The following is a 5,560-nucleotide window of genomic DNA, read 5'->3' as shown; positions in this document are numbered from 1 at the left end:
GTTGATCTAGAAATAAAATTGCCCCTTCTAAATCTTCATTATCAGCATAATTAATGATATCTTGAATCAGTCTATTTGCGTCACTTATATTTTAACAAACTCTTTTTGGTCTGGATGATTTAATTTTGGTAGTACTTTTATAATCTCTCAGCGAGTATTTTTAGCAATAATTTTATAATCATCTTTACAATGTAAGCATTGTTAAAGGTCTTCAATTTTTGTATCTTCTCTTTCATTTCCCTTATGTATTAATGAAATGACTCCTTTTGTTTGTGAGTCACAGAGTGTGGCCCTATGCAAAATGTGCTTTAGAACTTTTGTAAATTCATTTCTAATTATATCCCAGTATATGTGATAAAAAGTTGATAAAATCCCATCTTCACCGGGAGATTTATGTGGCTTTAATGACATCACTGCTTGATATATTTCTTTATCATTTATATCACTATCAAGCATGTTTACATCATAATCGTCTTATTTCCATTGTACTTCCGCTAATAATAAGTCCCCACTTTCACTATCCCTTCCTTCCGTATTCAATAATTTGTAATAAAAAAATTAATTTGCTCTTCGATGATTAATCAATGTCAGTTTTATAGGTACCATTTTCTGTTTTTATTCTATTCCACAGTTTTTTCTCTCCACTAAACTTTTCTAATTGAAAGAAATATTTCGAAGGAGCTTCTCCTTCTTTTTACCATCTACATTTTGATCGCATTATTGCCAATTCTGTCTTATCTATATAAATTTCTTTTATTTTTTGCTCAAAGTCATTTTGATACTTTTTATTAGTTGTAGGTTTGTTTTTAATCTCTTCTAATTCTTTTTCTAATTTCTCTAGTTTTTGTTTATTAACGTTGAATTTCTTTGACATCTCAATACACAATGTTTTAATCTTATATTTAGTTAAGTCCCACCAGTATAGAATATCCTGACAATTATCTAAGCTTTTCTTGTAATTTTCCCAGAACTCAACAAATGTTTTTCGGAAGTCTTCGTTTGTTAATGTTTTATTATTTATTGTCCATAACCCTGGGCCTCTTTGGAAATTGTGTAATTGTAGTTTCAATGTTATCATATCGTGATCGCTGAATGGGAAATGGACAATAGCACATTTGTTTATTTTGTGTAGTATATTTTCACTTGTAAGAAAAAATCTATTCTTGATTTTGAATTGCCCTTATGAAATGTATAACATCGTTTTTCCGGGTTTCATTCTAGCCAAATATCCTGTAATTCACATCGTTTAATATATTCATTAAGTTCTGATACCGCAATATCTTTTCGTAAGAGGGCACGGGATACCTGTAAAGCTGTTTGTTTTGAGTGCAATTAAAGTCACCGCATATAATTTTATGATGAGCTGTTTCGTCAAATTTTAGTGAGTTAAAATACTGTTTTCTGTCACCTCCATTATTCGATGTGTATATACACTTAAGATATACTGAAAAGTCATTATTTTTTATTCTAACAGTTATGTCCCTTTCTTCATTGTCAGAAATAATTTTTTGTGATTTTAAATGCGGGCTTTTTCATCAAAGAATTACATTCCCACACCCCGTGATTCGTTAGACCAATTATTCCAAATAGAATTGACCCTTAAAATGTTTTCAATTCATTTTCCCACTTTTGCGTTTCTTTATCTGTCCCATGTATTTCTTGTTAACAAATTATATCGTATCTGCGTTTACTAAACCATAAAAAAATACACATTCTTTTTTCCTTATCACGTAGCCCGTTAACATTAATAGAAGCTATATGTAGTCATCTTAAGTGATAATACAATCTAAAAAAATACCAAGAAATACGAATGAAAAAAATAATATGTACAATATATTTAGTACATAACCTACTTATTCAGCCAATCAAATACTTCCAATTCTCGCGAAGAATTGATTCTTCATGGTGAAGAATTCTTCTATTTCTTAAAAATTCAACGGTGTCTGATTGGTTCACTTGACAGTTATATGGGTGTGTCTTCATTGGTCTTTGTTCAGCACACAAAAAGAAACTATTCAAAACCCACGTGCTGTTTACAATGATACTTAAACTTTCTAGGCCTTGCTACACCTTTTTCCTACCGTAATATTGTGTCGACTATTTGAATACTATTTTTTTCATATTTCGGTACATACATAACATGTATATCAGAGACGAACATTGTCTTTGAAGACAGATTTAATCACAATTTCCATAACTTTTTTTTGTTTTAAGACAGCGATACCCTCTCCTGCTGACTAGGGTCTCGTCATCTTAACACAATCATTTTTCAAAAAAATATAGATATTATGATTCTTGTTACATGGGTATTCATTAGTTCAGTTACTTTAATATCTTCATAAATACCATTTCCACAGTAAACCAAGCTATTTCATATAATCCCGAGCTAACCTGAATGGGTTGGGAGTCCATTCTGAAACCGCGTGTGTTCGATATTGATTGCGTGCTCGATGTGTAGAACGAGCGGTCCAGTTGAGTCTTATATATGACACAGCCGTGGGAGGAGTTTATTTAATCCATTCATTTGATTGGCTGAGGTTCTGTTCTAAGTCAGAAAGATCATATGAAAAGAAATCTTCGTCATCAAAAATGGGCTCCGCTCCGCCCATTCTTCATGACGAAGATTTCTCTTCATATGATCTTACTATTACATAAAAGTATTAATTATGTACATAGTGACCAATGCATCTTAATAAAAGTCATATTGATCAGCTCTTTAATTTAGAGTTTAAACTTTTTGAATTTTACCCTGCTTTTCGGTCGAAGCTGGGGTATTTGATCTTAACTTCCGCTTTGTAATGCTTAGGGCTCGAGGAAGACCACTCGCGGATCATTGGATTTGCAGAAAATATCGGCGATTTTCTCGGCTCCTTCGCTCTAGTAGCAAGCCCTTTGTCATCTATGAATGAGCTGCACATGTCGATCACCGATAGTAATTTATTTTTCACACAATTTTTCAAGGAATACATTCACATGCCAAGTGTTGTCGTTCATTTTTTTTAAATAGCGGCGCTTTTTCCTTTCCTGGGTTTGACTGTGCATACTGCAATTCGAGTCTGAATCTTGTTAAGACTCATCATAACATTGTCGGTTATATCCCCGAATTTGTCTTTACATCTGGTAACATCACATTTGTTCCTAAATACACGATTAAGTTTTCAGATGTAGTTTCGTCTAATCTTTTCTAAGCGTATTCCAGTAATTGTGACACGTTTTCGTAGGAGGACCCAGAGACCGATGCGTTTAAGATATTTAGCGGAAGCTTTTGAATGCGCTTGCACTTCGACGCTCCCAGAATAACGGTACTGATCTGATCGTCATGCGTATCTGCTTCCGTACTGCCAGTTTTGCTTCGTTGGTCATTGTCGTTTAAAGCCTCTCTGCCCTCATTGATATCTGCGGCATATTTACCATACTTTTGTACCATTTTTTTCTGAAAGTAACTCACAGTTTTCCTTGCTATTGCTCTCTTCTTAACAATATCTACACACAGGTTCATTTTCACAGTCTTTCGCTAAATGGCCTTGTTTGTTACAATTAAAGCAAATTGTTTTGTTTGTGGGTTTGTTTAGGCATTTGTACGAGGGGTGATCAGATTGACCGCAATATGGGCATTGCGTGCGATTATTATCCGCAAAGATTCTGAGCTCATAATCCCCAATTTTTTTCTGTTTGGTAGAATAGGTGCACAGTTTAATATTTGCAAATAACGTGTGCCGTTTTCAATGGACGTATTTTTAATAGTGCCATGCTTGATGCTGCCTGCTAGCTACTACCTGACCATACTGCATCATATTTGTGGTTATGAAAGTGTCTGGTAGTTCAATAGGGGCATCTTTGATTGTCACATTCGTGATTTATTTTTCAACCTCATACAATGAAACTGTTTGATTTTTAACCATTACACCGGACATTAATAGTTTTTCCTTTGTTTGTTCATTTTTTAGAGTTACAAAACACTTCTTTTCTGTAATTTGAATTGCTTTTATATCATCAATGTCAATCTTTTTTTTTTACCTCGTCTAGTACATCTTCATGAGTTATACCCTTACAGAATTTGTCGAAAAGTGTATCGACAGGTTTCTTTGTACCTTCTGCATACTGAGTAGGGCTGAGTAGTGTTCAATTGAATTTACTACTTGCTGCCGTTTTGATTTTCAATGTCCAAAATCTTATAATTTGATACTCACATTTCGTTGTATTTGGTTTCGGCAAACAAACGACAATACTAATCACACATTTTAAACAGCATACAGCGCTCCAGAATAGGAAAAATAAGCAAAAAAAATCAATATACTCGGAGCGACCATAAAAGCCTGCCGTCCATGACAAGGATCATAACTCAATTTCAGTTTCATGTTGATAACCTGTCATGAGTAAGTGTCATCAATACCCAATCTTCCAAGCCCAAAAGAGTTATGGTAAGACATTTGGTTCTTATACTGATAATCAACAATGTTATATTTAGGTCAAATCACATTGGTAGCTTGGATAACAAAATTGCAGATTCTATTTCTCGCAAACAGTAGTTCCGCTTCAAGACTTTAGCACAAGAGGCAAGCACCAGACCAGACCCTCTTCCAGTAGAATTAGTCAACATGATTTACAGATTCAAATGAATGAATTACTAGATGCTTCAATATATGAAATTATTAAGAGGGCACACGAAACAGGACTCAATTCATTTTATAATTTCCGGAAGGATTTTGGTACGAAATTTCATGGCCCCCACCTCTCTAACAAAAAAATACTATAGTAACTATAGTTTACTATAGTTAACTATAGTTATAACTTTTACACTTTGAAAACTTTGATTTACTATAGTGATAACTTTGAGACTTTGAAAAACTTTGACGAAAACTTTGACACTTTGAAAAACTTGGACGAAAAATTTGACATTTTGAAAAACTTTGGCGAAAACTTTGACACCTTGAAAAACTTTGACACTTTGATTTACTATAGTTTACTATAGTAAGCTATAGTTAACTATAGTTAACTAGAGTTTACTATAGTATTTTTTGTTAAGGCTCTTAGGGATGTTGTTCACTTTGTTGCTTATCTGGCATTTAAGAAGTGTTCCTATGTTAAGGCAAAATCTTATCTAACTTTTATTAGTTTTCAATGCAAAATCCAAAATTGGGTTGAGAAAACAAAGAACTCTCTGGTTGTAAAGGTTCGTAAGGGTATAAGAAGAACTGGTAGGTCTGCAGATGCCAGGCTATCTATAACTTGCAGTTGCTAACTAAAGTTGTTAGTGTTTTACGGAGCATTTGTAGCGATAGTTATGAAACAAAATGGTTCAGAGCTGCTTTTTATATATGAACCTTCTTTGGTTTTCTCAGAATAGAGGAAATCACATTGTCTACTGGTAATAGTGTTCATACAGTTTTACAAGTGACTGATGTTTAATTTGAAGCTAATTACTCCAAGGTTTTTGTACACATAAAAATACCAAAATGTGATCAGGATAGAAAGGTGGTTTCTTTAGCCATTGATAAAAGTGATGGAATTTTGTGTCCAGTAGCAAGTTTGATAGATTATCTTGCAGTAAGACCAAAAA

This window comes from Saccostrea cucullata, unplaced genomic scaffold (genome assembly GCF_032062105.1).
Source record: "Saccostrea cucullata isolate Sc308-1 unplaced genomic scaffold, CSIRO_AGI_Scuc_v1 ctg1821, whole genome shotgun sequence".
Classification (NCBI taxonomy): Eukaryota; Metazoa; Mollusca; class Bivalvia; order Ostreida; family Ostreidae; genus Saccostrea; species Saccostrea cuccullata.
Note: the sequence above shows the minus strand (reverse complement) of the source record.